The sequence below is a fragment of the Theobroma cacao genome, chromosome 7 (assembly GCF_053813885.1).
Source record: "Theobroma cacao isolate CCN51 chromosome 7, ASM5381388v1, whole genome shotgun sequence".
Classification (NCBI taxonomy): domain Eukaryota; kingdom Viridiplantae; phylum Streptophyta; class Magnoliopsida; order Malvales; family Malvaceae; genus Theobroma; species Theobroma cacao.
Genome location: NC_142645.1, coordinates 13,808,336 through 13,833,287, shown reverse-complemented (window position 1 = coordinate 13,833,287; position 24,952 = coordinate 13,808,336). Strand labels below are relative to the sequence as shown.

At 33.1% G+C, this 24,952-nt stretch overlaps 1 non-coding gene across 1 annotated transcript; it reads right to left on the bottom strand.

Moving 5' to 3' along the window:
- Positions 1–12,156: 12,156 nt before the first annotated feature.
- On the bottom strand, positions 12,157–12,251 carry LOC148761715 (small nucleolar RNA snoR8a). The gene has a single exon (XR_016027740.1). It is a non-coding gene; the product is annotated as a small nucleolar RNA snoR8a (small nucleolar RNA).
- Positions 12,252–24,952: the final 12,701 nt, after the last annotated feature.

The following is a 24,952-nucleotide window of genomic DNA, read 5'->3' as shown; positions in this document are numbered from 1 at the left end:
GTCATTCCTTGGCGTTAGCAAAGTTCATCATCACGAGGTGGTTCGGCATGACGTGAACTCTATCCATACCTCAAGAGATACCCTACGCGCCTCTCCGATCAAGGTACATATATATATCCGAATTTTGTGCCCCTCTAATAGGCTGGTCCACAGAATCTGCCCACTACAGCAGGCTAAACCCACCATACAATAAAATTCAATAACATGATATGGCAATTATTGCAATTCACAGCCTTTCAAGGCTAAATGCATATTTCATAAATTCAACACAAATATCAATTCAGCCATTCATGCAAATATTGTCATAAGCCATTCGATTTCAAATCATAAATTTACAATATAACAAGTGGTCTCCAATTACTCTATTTTTCAAAATCATTATTCGATTTCAAGACAATTTATAAAATCCTTTCATGTAAATATATTTTGTTTGTAAAACACAAAGATTTACCATTTAAACTCCTTTTCATAAAATTTCACCAAAACCGAATAAATACATACTTCAGATAATAAAAATGATGGTAAGGTTACTCACAATACTAGGAGTTCGATATACTCCTATTTTCGATCTTCGTGCACAATCTCTTTATCCTTGTTAGAGGGCTCACCACCTATACATCATACATGACACGAATTTTAATAAATTGTGTCAATTTATCATAAACTATTTCAAGCTCTCTAAATCTAAATGAATGCATGCAATGGGATGCAAAATGTCTGATTAATCACTTAAATGTGATATTCGACCTAAGTCACACTATACTTGGCCTAATCGGCTAAAATCTCCAATTTAGCTCCAAATCAATTCTTCTCACTTTCTACGCTCCAAATCAATTCTTCTCACTTTCTACACTCCAATTATACCTAAATTACCTCAATAACTATGAATGAGATTCAACTTATCAGTCCCGGGTCAATAATCACACATGTCTATACATTAGGTAAAAATTCATATTTTCACACCAAATTTTCCCATTTAATTTCTAGCCTCATCAAACATCAAATATCACCCAAATATCATGAAATATCATCAATTTCAGCCACAATATACTCCTTAGAAAATTTCGACAATAATGGTGATGGGGGAAAATGAATTCTTTTCTTGTTGTTTTGTTTCTAAATATGCTAAACTAACTAAAAACACTAACATAACTTAAAATCAAATCAATCCAACATCTTTCTCTCTCCATACCCATTTTGACCAGCCATGAATTCATCATGAAAACATGAAATCTAACCATGAAAAATAAGGAGAAATGCTTAAGGAAAATAGATTTCAAGTTTAAATTGAAAAATCCTACCTTTTTCACTTGTTTTCCTTGATTTTCCACACTTTTTCTCTTGAAATCCTCCACCTAGGTTTTGTTCTTGTTTTTCCTTTCTTTCCTTTTGTCTTGGCCGAATATGGAGAAGAAGAATGGGATAAATATGGGCTGATTTTAATGGAAAATAATAAAATATTCTTGCTTGACACGTGGCATGTTTCCATTGGTCCATTTTTAAAACTTTAAAAATTTTAAACCTTTTATCTCCACCACATGATTAGTCAAAGGTCAAAATAAGGATAAGGGAAGACCATGTGCTGGACAAGTGTCCTGGTGGTGAAAAATTACTATTTTGCCCATGGGGTGGTAAAATTACCATTTTGCCCCTATATTCCAAAAATACTGAAATTATAATTTGTTCACTTATCAACCTTAAATTATACTCCAATGAGTCAAATGTGATCAATCTTGATCAAAAACTTCTTTCAATATTCCAATTTTATCCTCAGGTGGCAAAATTACCATTTTACCCCTAGATAGTGAAATTTTCGATTTAACTCCAAATTGATCCCCGAACTCCAAATCACCATATTAAACCATTTTCGAACTTTAAAATTCTTAATTTCATCTTAAATTCTTTATTTGATCTAGTTCGAGGCTTAAATCAACTTTGTTGTACCTCTAGGTACAATACCGACTTTTGTAAATTTTTCGAGACTGTCCTAGCATGCAAACATGTTATCCTTCACATGTATGTCATGACAAGTATTTTATAGAGTCAGGATTGACATCTTCTCCCCTTTTTGGATCAACCATATGATCCTTATTCATGACTGATTTTGACATCCGACTAAATATTAATATTTTAATATTATTTTATTCTAAAAATTTTATCTTGTCTCTTTGGTTCCCAAAGTTCCTTATTATGCCTCAATTCGCATCCGACTAACTTTATTTATCACCATATCAAAGTATGGGGCATTTCAACAGGGGTGCTAATACTTTCCTCATGCATAAAGGACTTTCGAATCTAATCTGCTTTGTAGACTAGAATCTATTATTTTTAATGGTCCTAAGTAAAGCCTAGGACCTCATAAAAAAAATAGATTCACTTAGGTGGTCAATCGCACCTAAACAAAAAAAGTTGACGACGACTCCTTTTTTTTAAGTCAAACTATTGAGTTCTAAAGCTCATCACGTTATGACAGCTTGGCAACTCCACTAGAAACATTGGAAAGTCAAGACAATAGTTAGTTATGTGTTATCTTAAACGCCATGTGGTTAACAATTATTCAATTTTTAATTTTATGTTCCTTAGTTGTGTTTTTCTTTTCTTTGTTATATATGATATGCTTTTTCACATACTCACTATATATGCAAAAGCCTTCTACCTAGGCTTTGTCCTGTTTCGGAAGAAGTAAAGCATCCCTACTCTTTTCTAGGATGGACTTTTGATTTATGTCTTGACGTTCCCTTAGCTTTTTGATGCTTCTCTCCAACTACTTTCTCATTACCTTTTACCTATATTCAAATAAACAATTCAAAGCATGTTTGCTCTTAATTTTTTTAGCTGAAAATGCATTGTTTGGAAGCTTTGGAGATGTTTTCTAAGAATGCATGGCTTTTCAAACAATTTTGTAACCTTAAGGGACTGAAAAAGTAATTGAGACAATTTCAAATACTTGATATTAAATTCAAGAGAACATGTGATTTTTGTCAAATCAAAACATGATGTAATTCAAGTCTAACACAAATATTCTTAATTTTCCACGTTAATTATTAGAGTCAAGAAAGGAAACTTTTTTATACAAATTAAAAGATTTAGGATAAAAATGTAATGCTTGAATATGTAAAGACCAAATGATATACTCTTTTTATCGCATAAGTAATTTTCTAATTTGATTTTCATTGTTCAAAATTTTCTAACTTTTTTAAAATGATTGTTGATTAGAATTAAAAAAATCTATCAAAAATTTTAATAAAGTAGTTTTTAAATATATAATTATGAAAATTTAATTTGATAAAACATTTAAAATAATTTGATTCAAAGTTGAAAAGATTTGACCAAGAAATATCAAAATAAGACATTATACATGGGAATAAGAAAGTATATATATGTTAAAAATTATTATTTTATATATTGATGATAGAATTTTTAAACTTTATAAATAAAATTAGGATGTTATTTATTAATTTATTGATTTTTTAAGTATTGTCCAATAAAATATGTAACAATCATATTTCATTGGTTGCAATTTACCTTAACATGAAGTAGCATTGGTAAGAGGGAAGTGGGAGGACATTTCTTGCAATGTACATAATTAAATTATATTACAGTGTTTGTTTTGCAACAAACCAATGCAATGTAATATTGTAATGCAAATCACATTACAGATAATGAATGTAATGTGATTGTACTCTAAAACTAATACAGTTAGATTGTATTACACTCTGTAATGTTATTAAAGACATTTGCGCCATTTAACTATATTACTTTGTTAAATACATTTCGTAATATTATAATTTATTTATATATATATATAAATTTTGAGGGATATCTCTTTGTTAATTTTAGTAACCATTCTTTGGATGGTGGATGCTGACTATCAATAAAATTTATATTATTTTTTTAAAAAAATAAAACAAAATATATAGCATAGGAAATTATATAAAGAAATGAAAAAAAAATATATAACATTAAAAATATATTTTTAAGATGATATTATATAAAAATTAACAATAAAAAAATACATATTTATTAAACTTACGTTTTAATAAATAGAGGTAATTATGGAAATTAACATTATATTTCCAATAAAGTATTTGTAAACCAAACATTGCAACGTTATCTTCTTTGCATTTTAATCATTACTTTGTTTACATACCAAACTTTGTAATATTATCTTTCCTGTAATCACATTACTTGCAATCATATTACATTCAATCACATTATTTATAATTATATTGCATTTAAGGTACCAAACCCCACTTAAATGCAAAACCTGACTCCTTGTAGTATATGCAAAACCCATGTTTTAAAAGGTAATTTAGTCATGGTGTAAGATAAGGAAGAAATAAAATAATGATTAGAGTATTGTATTAAGTAATGAAAAACATGGAGAAAGGCCTTGTAGAGACAAACTTTAAATAAATTTAGATGTAAAAAATTATAAAAACATCTTTAAAATGTTGGAATCAATTGGGCTATGGCTTAGGAGAAAGGTAGGCTAAAAGATGACCCACCCTACACAATAAGACCTCACCCCAACCTCTACCGCCTAGCCACCTTCTTACACAGTAACGCTCTTTTACCCCACCTATACCCCATCCATTGGGACCACAATCCACCATCACCCCCACCTTAAATTCCATTGAATTACCCATAAAATATTTACCCACCCAAGTTAATCACGAAACCCAATCCAAGCCAACATGATTGGAGATCCACCCTTCTCAATATACATATAGGAAACCTAAGCCAAAAGGTCATTAAAATAGCCTTGTTGGAAGCATTCACCTGCTATAGCCAACTTAGAGACATCTTCATCTCATATCGACTGAATGGAAGCTCTTTAACCACCTTTGCCTTTGTTTGCTATGGAGATTTTTGGGAAATGGATTACGCCATTAAGTGCGCAAATGCCATCATCCTTAATGGCCACTCCATCTTTGTTTTAAAAGCCACATATGGTTGGGACCATAGAAAGCAAACTGCCAACAAACAGCTAGGTAAGAAACATTCTTTTTCAGGACCAACAAGTTGACCATGTTTCAAACCTTTCCCAAGTTCTTTTAGGGATGGTAGGTCTTACAAGGAAGTCCTTAATAGTAAGCCAAACCCATCACTAGTAACCCTCAATAGTAAGCCAAACCCATTACCAACAACCCATGGAACAAAAACCCAACATCAATAGAACTTGCATGTCATTGAAGCCACCAAAAATGACCAAAGTTGGCTCAAAATGACCGCTGTGGGCACCTTAATCCATTATGTGAACCATTGCATTCTCTAAGAGATCTTTGTCTCTGAAGGGTTCTAATGTGTTATCAAACCTATAGGAGGAAATACAGTCTTTATCACATTTTTCTTACTTAAGGATTTTAAAGCATGCACAAGAAATTATAAAGTTTGGCTTGACTAATAGTTTAAAAAAGTGGTTCCATGGAAGGAACACTTAACAGTTGAGGAATGATTTTTGTGGTTAAGAGTTAAGAACCTGCCTTTAAGTCTTTGGTCAGATGCCATCTTCAAATAAATAAGTGAGATTTTGGGATCATTGATTTTGACTAACAATAATACCGCAAGGAAAAAAAGGCTTGATGTGGCCAAACTTCTCCTTTCTATAAAGAATACTACCTTTATTCCCTCATTAGCAGCTTGCATGATTAATAGGAAAAATTGTTTGATGGTTATGTCCATTGAACTGGTTTTGGATAGTCCCCACCCTCCCCACAACCATGACCGTCCGTATTTTGCCACCCCACCACCAACCAAACCACCCATCATTAGGCCTTATCTCTTTTCCAAGTAGTCAAATAAAAAATCCTAGCCAATCCAATGGATGGGTCAACCTCTGTTAGTCAACATCGACTAGTGAACCAAGCATAAACCTTGATAGAAGCCATTTACCTTGTTTCCAAAGGTATACACCTAAAACCACAAGGCCCCAAACCCAACAATCCCCCCCATCACCATCTTATGTTTGAACCAATAAAAGCCTAAAGAGACAAAACATGTTTCTACCCAATAACCGAATACTCTCAAACCCAAACCACACAATTAACATCTTAAGCCCAAACCATTCATTTAACAATAGCTATAACCAATCAATCCCCAAAGCCACCAACCAAGATCCAAAGAACCAACAAAAGCTGACTCGCACCCAAAGCCAAACAAAATCACCCCAACGAAGCACATCATCTGAAAGAACAATATCTCAAAATTTCTCAAAGCCTTACACTATAAAAAACCAAATCATCCCTTGTCACAAAGATAAACCCAATCTTTCTTTTGACCATATCAAGCAACTAACCCCTACCCATTCATCATCCACTAAAGTAGCGCATTTAAAGTCCAGAACCAAAATGAAAAAACTAAAAGAGAAAAAGGTCGTCTTCTAATGTAAAAAAACCTTCAAGCCAATGAAGCCATCATCAATGGATAAAGATGTTAGGCTAAAGTCATGGAACCAAGTTAAAGCGGGAAAAAAAAGCAAGAAAAAATGAAAAGGGAAAGACCTCACAGACCTGATTAATGATGTAATGGGCATAGAATTCTTTACTTCAGATTCAATAGCCTCTATTACAGAAAATGAAGTAAAAGGCAAAAACCAAATTGATGTTGAGGAAACTGCACAAACATGGCAATTCTACTCTCAAATTGGATTGGGCTTTGAAGTTGACAAACAAGATGCCTTTGTTACTCTAGCCAAAATTGAGAAGGGAGCTAGAACGCTGGACTATGGGGTGAAGTACGAAAATTAAGCTCTTTTCTATTTTTGCGTTCTCTCTTCATGTCTCTAATGGTTTGTATCCTCTCATGGAACATTAGGAAGCCAAGTAAGTTAGTTAAAAGGCAAGCATTCTAACGGTTAATCTCAAGCCTCAAACTTGAAATAATTTTCTTATAAGAACCAAAAAATAAGATGTTAATTGCAAACTCCTCAAGTCCTTTTGGAAAAATGGTAGTTATAGTAGTAGTTAGTCACCATCTACTGAAATAGTTGGAGGTTAATTTGTATGTGGTCAAACAACTTCTTTAAATTTGATAACTTTGTGGTGTTGCAAAAGTACATTCTCTTCACTAGCTTAGTTATCCCTTTTAACATCTATTACACCTTTGTAATATTTATAGGCCTAATGATTTTGCTGTGCAAAAGTCCTTATGGGTTGAGCTAGTTAGTTTGAAAACTAGTTCCCACTTTTCCTAGTGTATTGCTAGCGATTTCAACATTATTAAACATCAGGGAAAAAGTCCAGTGGCAATCTTGATTTTTAAGGCATGGATTCCTTCGCCACTTTCATCAATGATATGCACCTCATGGATCTTCTACTGATGGGTGGCCTTTTCACATGCTCCAACAATACAGATACCCATATCAACTATAGATTGGATAGATTCCTTGTTAGTAGTGAGCTCTTCATCATTTACCCTTTGATCACCCAAAAGTGCCATCCAAGATCTTTCTCTAATCATAACCCAATCAGCCTTGAAATCAACAAGGAATCAAAGGGTCCCAAACCCTTCAAACTCTTCTTATACTTGTTCGATGACAAAGAGTTTACTTCTCTTGTTAAAAATGATTATTACAACATCACTCACAGTAGCAACATCAGAACATGGTTCTTTGATTAACTTAAGGATTTGGAATTCATAGTCAAAATGTGGTAGATTGACCAAAATAATTAGGACACCAGTCAAATTAGTCTTTTAGAGCACAAAATCAATGACATCGAGAAAATGTCTAAAACTAGACCTTTCTTTGTGTTAAAAAAACTCACTCACTACCATTTGGTCAAACTTATGGGAAACTTACACAAGGGAAAAATAAGCTTGGTTCCAAAATCCAAGCTCAAATGGGCTAAGCTAGGGGACCAAACACTAAATTCTTCCACCTAGCAACCTCTAATCATAAAAGAATAAACCTTATTCGCCAAATTTCTACTAATGGTTCTAGTCTAAATAAACCTAAAGAGATCTAAGAGGAAGTGACCAACCTCTTTAGGAATCTCTACGCAAAAGACCCAACTTTAAAGCTTTAATATTTTAATTGCCTTTATCAACAAAACAATGCCACTCATAATTCAAAATTGGAATTCCCCTTCATAAAAGAGGAGATATGGAGTGCTATTCAGGCTTATGATGGAAACAAGGCCCCTGACCTTGATGGATTCAACGTTGATTTTTATTAAAAAATTCTATACTTCAAGCAAAGGTAGCACCCTTAACTTTTTTGATCATTTTTACACTAATGGCATCTTCAACAGAAACATAAACTCATCCTTCATCACGTTAGTCCTAAAAACTCAAGGAGCCAACTTAGTCTTCCAGTTTTGGCTTATTAGCCTAATAAGCAATGCTTACAAAATACTTACCAAATTTTTATCCAACAGGCTTAATTTAGTCATGGGCTCCATCATTAGGAAATCACAATTTGTCTTTATTAAAGGGAAATAAATCCTTGATTGTTTCCTCATTGCGAATGAGATCATTGATTCAATTACGAAAAGGCAGCAAAGTGTATTCTCTTTAAGGTCGACTTCGAAAAGACCTTCGACTGAGTTAACTAGGACTACCTATGCTTCATCTTGAAACTCATGGGCTTTGGCGACTGGTGGTGTTCTTTGATCCATTAATGCATCTCACTATTTCTATTTTAGTCTTCATTAACAGCTCCTCTACTCCTCAGTTCAGTATACATAGAAGATTACAGTAAGGCTACCCTCTCTCCCCCATGCTCTTCAACATTGTGGTGGAGTCATTTAGCATTATGTGCAACATGGCTATCTCATGTGATCTGTTTGAGGGTGACTACCCAAGAAAGCCTTATTCTTATCTCCCACTTGCAATTCGTCGATGAGACACTTATTTTTTGTAAGCTAACAATGACTCACTCAAAAATGTTTATAAAATACTCAAGGGCTTTCAAGTTGTCTCAAGGTTTAAAATAAACTTTACCAAAAGCAGTTTTATTGGTATTAATGTCCTTTATTAAAATCTCCAACTTTGGGCTTCCTCCCTAAGATGCAATATCAACAATCTGCCAACCAAATACCTTAGCCTCCCCCTTAGAGTAGCAGCTAACTCACTGTCTCTATGGAACCCCATCATTGAGCGCTTCCACTCTAGATTGGCAACTTGGAAGAGGCATCATCTATCTATAGGTAGTAGACTTACTATCATCAGCTTAGTCCTTGAGAGCCTTCCACTCTTCTACTTATCCATTCTTAAAGTGCTAATAGGTGTCAAAAACAAACTCAAAAAAATTTAGAGAGATTTCCTCTAGTTGGGGTGTGACGATAAAAAGAAAATTCATTATGCTCAATGGTCTTTAGTGACAAGGCTTAAATGTTGCAAGCTTTTTGGTATTACTACTTTAGGTCTAAAAAATCGGGCTTTGCTAAATAAATGGCTATGATTTTATGCCAACGAGCCCCATAGCCTCTAAAGAAATGTCATTTTGCAAAGTATGAACTTAACCCTAAAATTCTCTTCCCAAGTGCTCTATCTCGCAAGACTTTTACCCTTTGGAGAAATATTTCTCTCCTTCTTATGATTGATGATGCTTTTCGTGAGTTAGTGATAGCTAATCTTGGATATATTCTTAGTAATGGACAATCCATTCGTTTTTGAATAGACCCTTGGTTAGGAGATCAATCTCTTTAACTCATGTTCCTAAGGATTTTTTCCTTTGTTTACAACAAAAATAGAGTGGTTGTTGACTACGGTTCATGGGAAAGAAATCTTTGGAAATGGTCCATCCTTTTTAGGCGTAATTTGTTTAGTTGGGAGCTTGGGCAATGGTTTAATTTCTTGGACCTCATCACATTAATCCAACCTCACCATTTTGACCCTAATAAAGCCATATGGAAGAAGTCCACTAGTGGTGATTACACATCTTCATCTTTTATCAACCTTTACCAAAAAGAAAAATGGGTCTTCCAAAATTATTGGAAGCAACTTCATAAAGGTCTTACCCTCTTAAAAGTTGAAGTCTTCACTTGGTAGGTACTTTTAAGAAAATTACAGTGAAGCATGAACTCCTTAAAAGAGGTATGATCAATGCTAATGTTGATCTCTGTACAATGTGCAACAATGAACATGAGACCTCTTCCCACCTCTTCTTCACATGGTCGGTTGCTTGGAATATTTGGATGCATAATTGAAGCCTTTGGGGACTAAGTGAGGTCCATTCGTGCGAAACTATCTTTTTTTTCACCTCGTGGCAAAAAAACAAGCCTCCAACAAGGTTTTTTGAGATTTGGTATATGTATTTTTTCTCTACTTTATGGTCAATGTGGCTTTGTAGGAACGAAAATCTTTTTCAAGGTCAACATCTTGACATGAGTCAACTCTAAGACATCATCTTAGTTAGGTCGGCTCATTGGTGTAAAAGCAAGTGACCTCTCAATCAAACACTTACTTCCCATTTCTTGTATAAACCTAACAAAATCACTTTTAAGGATAAGAAATGCGGAGCCAAACTTGTCACTAAATGGATGAGGCCACCTCTTGGATAGATCTGCCCTTAGAAAACTTAACCCTACAAGATTTGGTGGTTCTATTAGAGACCATGATGGTTTTATCAAAGGGTTTTTTCCTTTCCCATTAGAATTGAACACTCCAATTTTGCTAAATTCCTTACTATCAAAGAAGGACACTCTTTCTTTTTTTCTTCACTTTAGGCCACTTGTGCTATTCTAGTTGAAGGTGATTCTAAAAATGCCATTTCTTGGGCACTTGACCACCCACTAACCCTAGCCGTATGAAGCAGGGGCGAAGGCAGAGGGGTGGTAAGGGGTAGCGCCCCGCCACCCCTCTGTTTTTAATTTTTTTTAATTTTTATAGGTATAAAATTGTAAATATATAAATTTGCCACCCCTATTCAAATCAAATAATTTGGCTTGGCATAGTGGTAAGTCATTTAAGTTAAATTTTGGAGACTTGGATTCAATTCCTTCTAAGCCCAAATTTTGAAATTAACTTTTTTCCTTATAGATTTTTTTATCAAAATACTCGCCAAGCCCTTGTACCCATGCATTTTGTTCAATTTAGTCCCTATACTCAAAATCGAAGCGATTTAGTCCTTTAATTTCAAGAATTGTTTCAATTTAGTCCCTCCTACTAACGACATCCAATTTTGCTATTAAAAGGATGATGTCAGTGCTAACATCAACTTTGACATGGCATATTTTAATGATGTGGCACCCACATGATGACGTGGTATGCCATGAGGCATCAATTTAATGGTGGGGCGGTGCAACGTGACCCTAGTATGATGATGAGGCGATGCTAATGTGGCACTGACATATTGACGTGTCAATGCCACTAGCAAATAAAAAAATTTTCAAAAAAATTTTTTTGTGCCATGTCATAGGGACTAAATTGAACAAAAATATATAATACAGGGTTTAAATTGAACAAAAATTGAGATGTTGAGGACTAAATTGAAAAAAATATTTGAAAAATATAAATCTTTAAATAGATGATAAATATACTTATTAATAAGTTAAATATTTAAATGCAAAAGATTTATGGTGTTAGAAAATATATATAAATATTTTTATACCTGATTATTTGATTCAAAAATATATACATTAATTTATCTTTTCTGCAAAAATTAAGTTCGAATTCTCTTTCTATAAAAAAATTCAAAAAAAAATTCATACCTATAGTCAAATTTAGATGAATAACTTGTATTATGTCGGAATAAATAATATAAAAAGACTAAATAAATTTTTTTTCTATTTATAATAGTATAAAAATTTGAAATTTGTTTGACTTAGTTTTTAACTTGACCTGAACTCTAATAAGCAAAATAGGTTGATTTAGTTACAACTTTCACAATTTACAAATATCCATTCTTTTAAAATTATTTAACTCTTACCCAAATTACCTTTTATTTAAATTTACTCAAAATTTCTTATAAAACGATTTTATTTAAGTTCAAATACCACAATCAAATTCAGCTAAATTTAAATTTACATTATTAATTTGGATCTACAAAAAATTTGTAAATACAAAATAAAATTGTATAAATCTTTACAATTATATTTAACTCTATAAACCATAAATGTAATCTTTAATCAAGAAATTTCAACCAAAAGAATATAACCTAAAATATTAAATAAAATAAAAACATAACAAATAAATAAAAATTTGAAGGGGTAAAGTAACTCAAATTCGATGGTTGTAATAAGAGGTTTGTCATGCCTATATTAAGCAAGTCAAAACAAAGAATTATTTTTATAATCATCGCTAGCTCCATTTCTCCCTTCTTTATCTAACATAATGCAAGTTATTCATCTAAATTTGACTTTAGGTATGAAATTTTTTTCAAATTTTTTTTATAGAAAGAGAATTAAAAGTTAATTTTTGCAAAGAAAATAAATTAATGTACATATTCTATAGTCAAATAATCAAGTATAAAAATATTTATCTATATTTTTTAACACTATAAATCTTTTATGCTTAAATATTTAGCTTATTAATATGTATATCTACCATTTACTTAAAGATTTGTATTTTTCAAATATTTTTGTTCAATTTAGTCCTAATGATGTGGCACAAAAAAATTTTTTTGAAAATTTTTTAATATGTCACGTGGCACTGACATGCTAACATGTCAGTGCCATGTCAGCATTGCCACATTATCATATTAGGGCCACATGGCATAGCCATGTTATCAAGTTGGTGCCACGTGGCATGTCATGTTATCGTGTGGGTGCCACATCATCAAAATATGCCATGTCAATGCTGACATCAATGTTGACATCATCCTTTTAACAACAAAATTGGATGCCTTTAGTGGGAGGAACTAAATTGAATTAATTCTCAAAATCAAAAGATTAAATTGCTTCGATTTTGAGTACAAGGACTAAATTGAACAAAATGCAGGGATTCAGAGACTTAGTGGGAATTTTAACTTTTTGTTCCTTACAAAGTAAACCCAAATTTTCTTATAGAGTAAAAGATGCTTTACTTAACTGTTTAAATTTGAAATTATTTTTCTTTTTTCCTTATAGAGTAAACCCATTTCCCTTATAGATTAAACCCAAAATTTGAAATTATTTTTCTTTTTAATTGCCTAAGGAGTATAATTTTTTCCTTTGATTTCTCTTACACTCTGTTGATTCAATTTGAGTATTAATGCAATATGTGCTCTTCCTAAAAAACGCAACATTATTAGAATATTTTGCATTATTGTATATAATATGTTATGGTTCTATGGAATAAAAAGAGTATTGGTTAATTGCCTAAAGAGTACAATTTTTTACTTTGATTTTTTTTACAATCCATTGATTTGATTTGAGCACTTATGCAATATGTTATACGTTAACATGAAAAAGTGAACAAAAACGTGATTAAAATGTTTAGAAAATTTCAATAATTTTATCTTACTTTTTCAAATTAAATAGGTACAAAGTTATTGCTAGAACTATTGATATGGATTTTATGTTGAGCACAACTTATAATGTCTAATGTGACAATCTAATATTAATTTTTTTTTTTTTTACTTTATGTCTATTTATGTTAATGAATTTGAAAATTTATATTCAAATTGTTTATCAAATTTTATGTTATAATTTAATTTTATTTTAAAAGTGATTAATTTTTCACTCTGAATTAAATCATTAACTTCATTCATAACCTTATATAATTACTATTTAATCACCATTAAGCAAAATTCTGAATCCGTCACCAGTACAAAGAATTTTTCCAACTGCATTAAAGCTTGTGAGGTAACGTCTAGTGAGTTAACTTTTAAATACATCAACAAAGAGGCTAATAGCTTGGCCGATGGGCTTGTCAAAGTTGGGACTATCTAATTTGATCGTTTCTCAACTTTGTTCTGTTGATGTGACGTTGCACTTCTTTCTTGAAAATTGAGCTTGCTGTGACTATGATTCTTTGTTGTCCCTTCTTACACTTTGGCCATGTTGAGTGTTCTCTTTAACTTCGTGGTGTAATTTTGCTGATTTGCTTTATTGTGTTCCATCGTACTGGTATGTTATTTCTTTCTTTTGCGGTCAGGAACTTCTCTTTTTTGGTCAGCTTTTCTTCTTGGGATTGCTACTTTCAATTCCCTCTTGTGATTGCCTTCGACGACTTTGCTTTAATATTGTTCTCTTGCCATTCAAAAAAAAAAAACTATTGCTTTAAATCATAATTACGCAAAGAAAGAAAACATTTTGAAATAAAAAGAACATCAAATAGAATATTTATTAATTGATTGAATTTTAACAGACAAATTTAACCCACAATTTTAATAGAAGCTCTCACACAATCATACCATTTTTATTTCCAAGATTCATTAGAATATTCATTAGGCATTAAAAAATTAGTTTCTTAATTAACACAACAAATAAAAAATTATTAATATAATACATATGAATATAAAATTAAATAAATAATAAAATATATTATTTTTGTATATATCCATGACAGGGCATGCAGAGCGAGACACCTTAAACTTGTCTTGACTTGACTCAATCCCCTTTGATCTTTGATTTCCATACAAATAATCTATCTTTTCAGTTGATATATGTCCTGAAGTCAATTAGATTGATCAAAGGATATATTGTCATTTAATGCATACTTAATCACATAACAATATGTAATAGAAATTTTTCTTCATATTCGTGCAATAATAAGAATTTATTAAGTACTAATTGGATGAAATTTATGAAACATAAAGGCTTTACAAGAAAATTGTGAAGTTGTTACAATTAAAAGATTACTATGCATCAAAGTAATATTCTTAAAATTGTTTCTGGTCATTGTATTATCAAGACAAGGTATTGATAATGCTTAAAGACTGGTGCTTCTTAAGCCTCCTTACTTGGGAAGTAAACGATCGATCTCATAAATTGAAGTATATTGGACACTTGAGGATAACATGTAAGTGCTTGGTAAAAAACAAATTCACTAAACATGACCTACTATGAAAACTCCATTTGGTATTTCACTCAAATGTTTATGGAATATGTTCTCATGTAATAATCGTGCAACTAGTCCTCAGACTTGAGACACTAAGTCATCTTGTATGGGGAATAACATACTTTGATTTCACCTCTACGGGGTCTAGAGGCAACCAGATACCTAAACAGTGTATTTTTGGATATGTCATAAAGCATGCGAAGGTGAATAAGAGGTCAAGAAAGAATTCATCACCCAAAGTGATATGAGTGGATGTATCTCACTTGTTCTCAATTCTTGATTAACTTGTATAAAGTCTTTCAACAAAGTATGATGAATTTTAGGAATGTTAGTTTCCTAAATTCATAAGGTTAGTCATGAATTATAAGAACTAATATCGAATGTCACAAGTAGACACTGAACCATGCTTTATGACATATCCGGGATATTAGATGAAACGATCAGATTGCACTGAGAGGCTTAACATTGAAAGGCTTTGTCAAATTCTTTAATTGACTCTCTAACATTTCGGTGGTCATGATGTTGTCACGACCCAATTTCCTGGGCCATGACCGGCGCATGAGCTCAATGAGCATAGCTCACTAAACCCAAGCAAGCCTATCCATTTACTTTTCCTTAACAAATTTATCATATCATGCATACACACACACCTTTTTCCGGGTGTGAACATAGCCAAAACACAATGGCATTATCGATAATGATATACATGCACTATAACAGTCATGTATTTAGCAATTTACATTGCATACACATATTCACATTGTTAGATTGTATTCACAATACAAAATGACCCATGACTTCCAGCGGAGACATTTACAATAAAAGGGATTACTATCGAATGCCAGACACATACCCAGGAGATGCACTACGGGGACTCCTCGATCAAGGGTCCAACAGTCACCTGATCTGAAAACATAAATTTTTATAAAACGTGAGTACAATACTCAGTGAGTGAACAAGATGGGAACAAGCATACCATAAGAAATTTTTATCGAAATCATGATGCATTCATTTTCTCAAAACCATGCAATTGTTTTAGCTCCTTTAAACCCCTCATGTAAACCCCACATGAGTAAATCACTTTACAAAAATCCATGCTCAACTATGGTACCAAAGAAATGGGAAATATGGCAAAAACCCACAAGTTAGCAAAATGGACAGAAAGTTTCTCGCTGTAGCGAACTTCATTCTCGCTGCAGCGAGAACCAGAACATCAAGGAAAAAGTCTCTTTTTTCCCTTAAAACAAGTCATCCTGCTAAAATAACAACAGCAACATGTAACACATGTAAACTTCTAAATTTCAACAAAACAAATGCTTACATATTTGCATTTACAACCATATACCCATCATCAACATGCACACCATCCCATCATCATCATCATGCACACCATCCCATCATCATCATCTCATATGCAACGGCTTATGCGTACTCCCACTCGCATATAGTCGGGTCAGCAACGGCTTATGTGCACTCCCAGTCGCACATAGCCGGGTCAGCAACGGCTTATGTGCACTCCTACTCGCACATAGCCGGGTCAGCAACGACATATGTGCACTCCTACTCGCAAATAGCCGGGTCAGCAACGGCTTATGTGCACTCCCACTCGCACATAGCCGGGTTAGCAACGGCTTATGTGCACTCCCACTCCCACATAGCCGGGTCAACAACGGCTTATGTGCACTCTTACTCACACAAAGCTGGGTCAGCAACGGCTTATGTGCACTCCTACTCGCACATAGCCGGGTCCAAATCAACATGCAAAGAAGCATCCAATGCATATCATGCATTTTATCATATTGTGATAACACATAAACCATTGTATAGCACATTTTCACAATATAAAATCATTGTACTAAAAGCTTGTTCCCAAGGTACATTTTCTAAGACAAGTTGGATAGAATCTTTCATATTCCCCAAAACAAGTTTGAAATGCAAGTCCACTCACCGGTAATAGGAGTAGAAATACCCATATCCAATGGCTCACCACCTAACCATAATCCATGACACATATTCCAATTAAATTGTGTCTAACAGTCATAAGCTATTTTAGGCTTGATATATATATGATATGAAATGAAAAATGCACGGGTAGCCATCTAGACCTAGTATTGGCCTAAGTTGATTTTTCATCCGATAAATTGGCCAACGCGTCCAATTTCACTCCAAATTAATCCATTTCTCCTCTAATACCTTAATTTACCACATACCATTTAAATAAAGCCAAATTCAGCATTAGAACCCTCACAGTTCCTTATAGAAAAATTTGGTCATTTGGTGCACTAGCACCGAAAATTTTTCTAAATAACCGTTTCACCTTAATTCATCATTTTCCAAGCCATTTTCCTTGAAATAAAAACAATTCCCCATTGATATTCAGCCCTCATTGTTCGACCAACAAGGAACCCTAGAGAAATTGAATATTTCTTTTGTGTTTTTGTTCATAACCATGCTTACCTATCCCTAAACACTAACATAGTCTAAAATCAAATTATTCCAACAACAATTCCTCTTCCATACCCATTTTTCATAATTGAATTCATCATGATAACTCAATATTCAACCATGGAAATCAAGAACAAAAGCATGGGTAAGCTAGGTATCAAGGAGAATTAAAGAAATTTGAACTTACCTAGCTTGTTTTCTTTTTAATTTTTCCCACCTAGGGCTTGTTCTTCCTTGGTTTCTCTTCTCTTCTGGTTTGGCTGATCACTATGGGAGAAATGGGCTGATTTTTATGCCTCTTATAAAGAAAATAATGAATGGATGAGATTTTGACACATGTCACCATTCCATTGGTCCATGTGTCATACTTAGCCATTAAGCAATCTCTCTCCACCACACATTTCTCATGTTTATCCATTTACAGGATGAATAAAATCCCTTGGCCTTGACAACTGCTGGGGCCAAAAATTTACTGATTTGCCCTCGGGACGAAAAAATTACAATTTTTCCCCTATACTCCGAAATGTACCGGAATCAAATTATTTTCACTTTTCAACCTCAAATAACACTAACATTGATCAATATTAACCAAATGGGGCAAAAAACTCGTTTTATAAAAATTCTCGTTTAGTCCTCTAGTGACAAAATTACCATTTTGCCCTTGTGCTCTAAAAATACCGAGAATCACAATTTTTCACTGCTAAACATCATTTTATACTCCAATAATCATAATTATATCTCATATAATTATTCTTGGTCAAATGTGATCAAATCTTGGCTAAAAATCTCCATTTTATCATCAAATGGTAAAATGACTGTTTTGTCCCTAATTGATCAATTTTTTCTGATGGACTCCAAATTGGACCTTGAACTCCGAATCACTATTCTAAGCCATTCTGTGGGTTTTAAAATTTTCAAATTCCTCTTAGAATTTCTATTTGAACTAGTTCAAGGCTCGATTTAACTTAGTTGTACCACTCGGTACAATACCGTCTTTTAATCGAGCTTGGCAGTGTCTCACATTCTCCCCCACTAATAAAAATTCGATCCCCGAATTTAAATTCAATGTAGAGTGACTTACTTTTACATATCGAAGAGGTGTGGATGCCTTGTCTGCATCTCATCCTCAGCTTCCCACGTCACCTCCTTTAAATCCTGATACCAACATTGTCACTAGGGGTGGCTCCACCCTTCAGGGCAGCCCTTTCTCCCTTCCGCGACAAGCAACAAAGGGTACCTATCAGAGCACTTGACAAGCAGTATCACTCAGCCTCGTTGCCAAGCTCCTGAATGTACCACATAACTGCCATATGCGCCTCTTCCAATATCTTTCTCCTCAATTCATCATTATCCGGCACATAAAGTCTATTTCCATACCTCAACTTTTCATCTGTGCCTTTGATAAACATCTTTTCTTTCTTTCCATAAGAATCCTCCAACTGATCCTTAAGCTCCTTAAGGTGTCTAACACCACTAAATTCACTAAGGTATTTTTATCCTTGATTCGAGCAACGCAGGATTTATTTTCTTATTCAATCACAAACACATCCTTTAAAGGAGTGGGTACCACCAAGTATTTTTCTCTCCTATTCACAGGCGTACTCGCTCTCACCAGCCTAGCAACCCTGCCACGTCTACCTCGCCCCTTAAGGGGTGAGTGCCCGTGACCTATTAGTCATCTCAGTAGGGGCATCTTGCTCCCCTACTTGTCTTAAGGTGACCCATGTCTTAAGTGGCATTCTTACCTAGACAAGAGCAAACACTTGTCATTAACCACAGTTAAAGAGATAAGGTGGTTTTTAAGATTGAGAATCTATACGATCCCTTGATCATAAAATGTGTTGCGGTTCACACTTCACAAACGAAGTTCTCATATAAAAACCCGACACTCCGTTGGACCAACAAATGGAAGCCCTAGGACCTAGACAAACCTAGAGCTCTGATACCAACTTTGTCACAACCCAATTTCTCGGGCCATGACCGACGCATGAGCTTAATGAGCATAGCTCACTAAACCCAAGCAAGCATATCCATTTACTTTTCCTTAACAAATTTATCATATCATGCATACACACACACATCTTTTTTCGGCTGTGAACATAGCCAAAACACAATGGCATTATCGATAACGATATACATGCACTATACCAATCATGTATTTAGAAATTTACATTGCATACACATATTCACATTGTTAGATTGTATTCATAATACAAAAGGACCCATGACTTCCAGCGGAGACATTTACAATAAAAGGGATTACTATCGAATGCCAGACACATACCCAGAAGATGCACTACGGGGACTCCTCGATCTAGGGTCTAACAGTCACCTGATCTGAAAACATGAATTTTTATAAAACGTGAGTACAATACTCAGTGAGTGAACAAGATGGGAACAAGCATACCATAAGGAATGTTTATCGAAATCATGATGCATTCATTTTCTCAAAACCATGCAATTGTTTTAGCTCCTTTAAACCCCTCATGTAAACCCCACATGAGTAAATCACTTTACAAAAATCCATGCTCAACTATGGTATCAAAGAAATGGGAAATATGGCAAAAACACACAAGTTAGCAAAATGGACAGAAAGTTTCTCGCTGTAGCGAACTTCATTCTCGCTGTAGCGAACTTCATTCTCGCTATAGCGAGAACCAGAACATCAAGGAAAAAGTCTCCTTTTTCCCTTAAAACAAGTCATCCTGCTAAAATAACAATAGCAACATGTAACACATGTAAACTTCCAAATTTCAACAAAACAAATGCTTAAATATTTGCATTTATAACTATACACCCATCATCAACATGTACACCATCCCATCATCATCATCATGCACACCATCCCATCATCATCATCTCATATGCAACGGCTTATGCGTTCTCCCACTCGCATATAGTCGGGTCAGCAACGGCATATGTGCACTCCCACTCGCACATAGCCGGGTCAGCAACGGCTTATTTGCACTCCTACTCGCACATAGCCGGGTCAGCAACGGCATATGTGCACTCCTACTCGCACATAGCCGGGTCAGCAACGGCTTATGTGCATTCTCACTCGCACATAGCCGGATCAGCAATGGCTTATGTGCACTCCCACTCGCACATAGCCGGATCAGTAACGGCTTATGTGCACTCCCACTCGCACATAGTCGTGTCAGCAAGGGCTTATGTGCACTCCTACTCGCACATAGCCGGGTCCAAATCAACATGCAAAGAAGCATCCAATGCATATCATGCATTTTATCATATTGTGATAACACATAAACCATTGTATAGCACATTTTCACAATATAAAATCATTGTACTAAAAGCTTGTTCCCAAGATACATTTTCTAAGACAAGTTGGATAGAATCTTTCATATTCCTCAAAACAAGTTTGCAATGCAAGTCCACTCACCGATATTAGGAGTAGAAATATTCCTATTTTTAGTCCGCGGGTACAGTCCTTTACCCATATCCAATGGCTCACCACCTAGCCATAATCCATGACACATATTCCAATTAAATTGTGTCTAACAGTCATAAGCTATTTCAGGCTCGATATATATATGATATGAAATGAAAAATGCACGGGTAGCCATCTAGACCTGGTATTGGCCTAAGTTGATTTTTCATCCGATAAATTGGCCAACGCATCCAATTTCACTCTAAATTAATCCATTTCTCCTCTAATACCTTAATTTACTACATACCATTTAAATAAAGCCAAATTCAGCATTAGAACCCTCATAGTGCCTTATAGAAAAATTCGGTCATTTGGTGCATTAGCACCGAAAATTTTTCTACATAACCGTTTCACCTTAATTCATCATTTTTCAAGCCATTTTCCTTGAAATAAAAACAATCCCCCATTGATATTCAGCCCTCATGGTTCGACCAACAAGGAACCCTAGAGAAATTGAATATTTCTTTTGTGCTTTTGTTCATAACCATGCTTAACTATCCCTAAACACTAACATAGTCTAAAATCAAATTATTCCAACAACAATTCCTCTTCCATACCCATTTTTCAGAATTGAATTCATCATGATAACTCAATATTCAACCATGGAAATCAAGAACAAAAGCATGGGTAAGCTAGGTATCAAGGAGAATTAAAGAAATTTTAACTTACCTAGCTTGTTTCCTTGAATTCCAACACTTTCTCTTTGATTTTTCCCACCTAGGGCTTGTTCTTCCTTGGTTTCTCTTCTCTTCTGGTTTGGCTGATCACTATGGGAGAAATAGGCTGATTTTTATGCCTCTTATAAAGAAAATAATGAATGGATGAGATTTTGACACATGTCACCATTCCATTGGTCCATGTGTCATACTTAGCCATTAAGCAATCTCTCTCCTCCACACATTTCTCATGTTTATCCATTTACAGGATGAATAAAATCCCTTGGCCTTGACAAGTGCTGAGGTGAAAAATTTACCGATTTGCCCCCGGGGTGAAAAAATTATGATTTTGCCCCTATACTCCGAAATGTACCGGAATCAAATTATTTCTACTTTTCAACCTCAAATAACACTAACATTGATCAATATTAACCAAATGGGGCAAAAAACTCGTTTTATAAAAATTTTCGTTTAGTCCTCTAGTGGCAAAATTACCATTTTGCCCTTGTGCTCTAAAAATACCGAGAATCACAATGTTTCACTGCTAAACATCATTTTATACTCCAATAATCATAATTATATCTCATATAATTATTCTTGGTCAAATGTGATCAAATCTTGGCTAAAAATCTCCATTTTATCATCAAATGGTAAAATGACCGTTTTGTCCCTAATTGATCAATTTTTTCTGATGGACTCCAAACTAGACCTTGAACTCCGAATCACTGTTCTAAGCCTTTCTGTGGGATTTAAAATTTTCAAATTTCTCTTAGAATTTTTATTTGAACTAGTTCAAGGCTCGATTTAACTTAGTTGTACCACTCGGTACAATACCGTCTTTTAATCGAGCTTGACAGGGTCTCACAGATGTGTTACTAGATGTCGCTCATGATCTATAAATATAAATCAATTATCGAATTGATATTTGATTATGATTTATATTTATTGCCAATATGTTAGAAGCCTAATGAGTTGCACACATTAAGTGACATGATTGGGATTAAATAAGGATGATTAATTAAGTTGGACTTAATTGAAACAGGCTAAAATAAAGTGAGAAATTAATTAAGTTCACAAGGACTTAATTGAATAAAATCCAACTGTTGTATCTAAGGTTACAACTTAATTTAGCTATATAAATATATTATGTTAGCAAATTAAATCTCTAAGCCTTCAACTACTTCTTAGCCATTTCATAAAAATAAGAAAAGAAAAATAATTTTCTTTATCTTACAGAAATAAGATTAAGCAAGAATTTTTGGTCTTTTTGTTTTAGAAAGAAAATTTGCTAGCACAAGTAAAATCCTACATTTGAGAAGGTCTTATTCGGTCATTATGTAGATTACTGTTAGAGGCCAAATACTTGGGTGGCCGAAAATTTGATAAATCCTCAAGGTGAAGAAGCAAAGATTTTGACTGCAAGATTTTAAATTTTCTTATTCTTTTTTCAAATTTCTTGTTTCATCACAAGCCTTTTGGATTTAACTAGCTCTTGATTACGATATTTAGAATAAAATATGTAACTTTTAAACTTATGAATGTTAATAATTAATTTAAAAATTACATAAAAAAATAAATATTGATTTTGTAGGATTCAGTTGTTTCTCTAATTAAATGCTAGTTTATTTTTCCGTTGCATTATATTTTTAACTTCTTGATTAATTTCATGTTTAAGCATGAAGTTGAATCCCAACACTTTTTGCACAGAATGAAATTCATTGAGAATAAGTTTTTTTTTTACCATCCTTAATCAAAATTCTTCATTTTCATATCTTGAATAGTTTTCTTTGTAAATTTTTAGATGAATTAATTTTTAGATGACTGATGAGAAATTTAGAGGAAAAAAAAAAGCTTTCAATTAATGGGCTAGAACTTGCAGGTTGGCATATGTGGAATGGAAAATGTGTTGTATTCTTGTACAAAGGGTGGCATCCTACTACCACTTGCGGTGATAGCCAGGCTTATTGGGCACAAGCATCGCACTAAAGGCATTCCAAGCAAGACAAAAAATTTTAGGAGCCCGTTGCCCGTTATCCGCATCCCATCACTAGTTATTATCAAAAACCGATCTGATGTGTTAACTTGGAGCGAGAATTCGTAATCTTTCTATATTTTAACTAATAGAAATATATTTTGTTATTTTAATTAAATTCAAAACATCTACTCTAAAAAAGGATATTTTATTAGAACATTTTTATCTTATAAATTAATTAAGTTTTATTTGATTAATAAAAAGGAACAGACAAATTCAGTTGGTGAGTGAACCATAAACATAATAAAATATATAGGTAATATACTTCTAAGATTGATAATTAGTACTAACCTAGATATCGATTTTTAAAAAATATATATCAAACGATGTTGTTTAACTATTATTACACCACCATAAACAAGATAGAATCAAATGTGCAAAGTGGGACATGAAATTTAGTTTTCAATAATTGAAACAATCAACGAAATTGTTAATGAAATCTGTTCGATCCATTATATTTGGCGACTTGGCCAAAGAAAATTTTAATAAAGTAGTTTTTGAAAATATGTTTATTAAAATTTAATTTGATAAAATATTTACAATAATTTGAGTCAAAAAGATTTAAATGACAAATAGCATTTCACATTAGGCTAATGAAGAGTATGAAAAATATTATATGATTATGTCATCATCTAACTTCAATACTCTACGTCATTATTTATTATGATATGTCACGTCAATATTATGTGATATTAAATAATAAATAATATATTAATTAATAATAATTAATTATTCATTAATTATAAAAATTTATTTAATTTAAAATAAAAATAAAAAATATGATCGAACGTGATAAAAAGAATAAGTATTTTTTAATTAATATTTTTAAATAATTTATTATTTTTTAATATGTTATGTTATTATTATTTTATATATCGAAAATGAAAATTTTAAATTTTATAAATAAAATTAGGATGTTATTCATTAATTTATTTATTTTTAAAATATTGTCTAATGAAATATGTGACAGTGGTCTAACATCAAACTTTGAAGATTTGACAGGTGTAGAGGATAATTTGTCTGTCTATATGTCAAACTTTAAAGGCATCGGGGCCAATTGACCGTAGCATAAAAGCAAGCACAGGCACAGTTCTCGTACTATCTGCAAAGGCCACGTTTTACATGATTTGTTTTATATATTTCTTAAGATTTATATTTCTTATGTAGTATCACACTCAAGACACGGACCCATCACCTTGGCCTAGAATCATGAGATGTACGGATGTAGTCTAGTCTACGCCACTCATGTTTCTTTCACAACCTATTCTATATTAATCTCTTTGGCCTCTCATGCCAGTTCACATATTATATTATAACTACAAAAATTAATAAATTAATAAAGAATGAGATCCAATTAACATAAATTATTATTCAAAGATTAAATTTATTTTTTTATAATACAAGTTTTACTAAATAACTAATGTAGAAACTTTTTCTTTTTTTTTT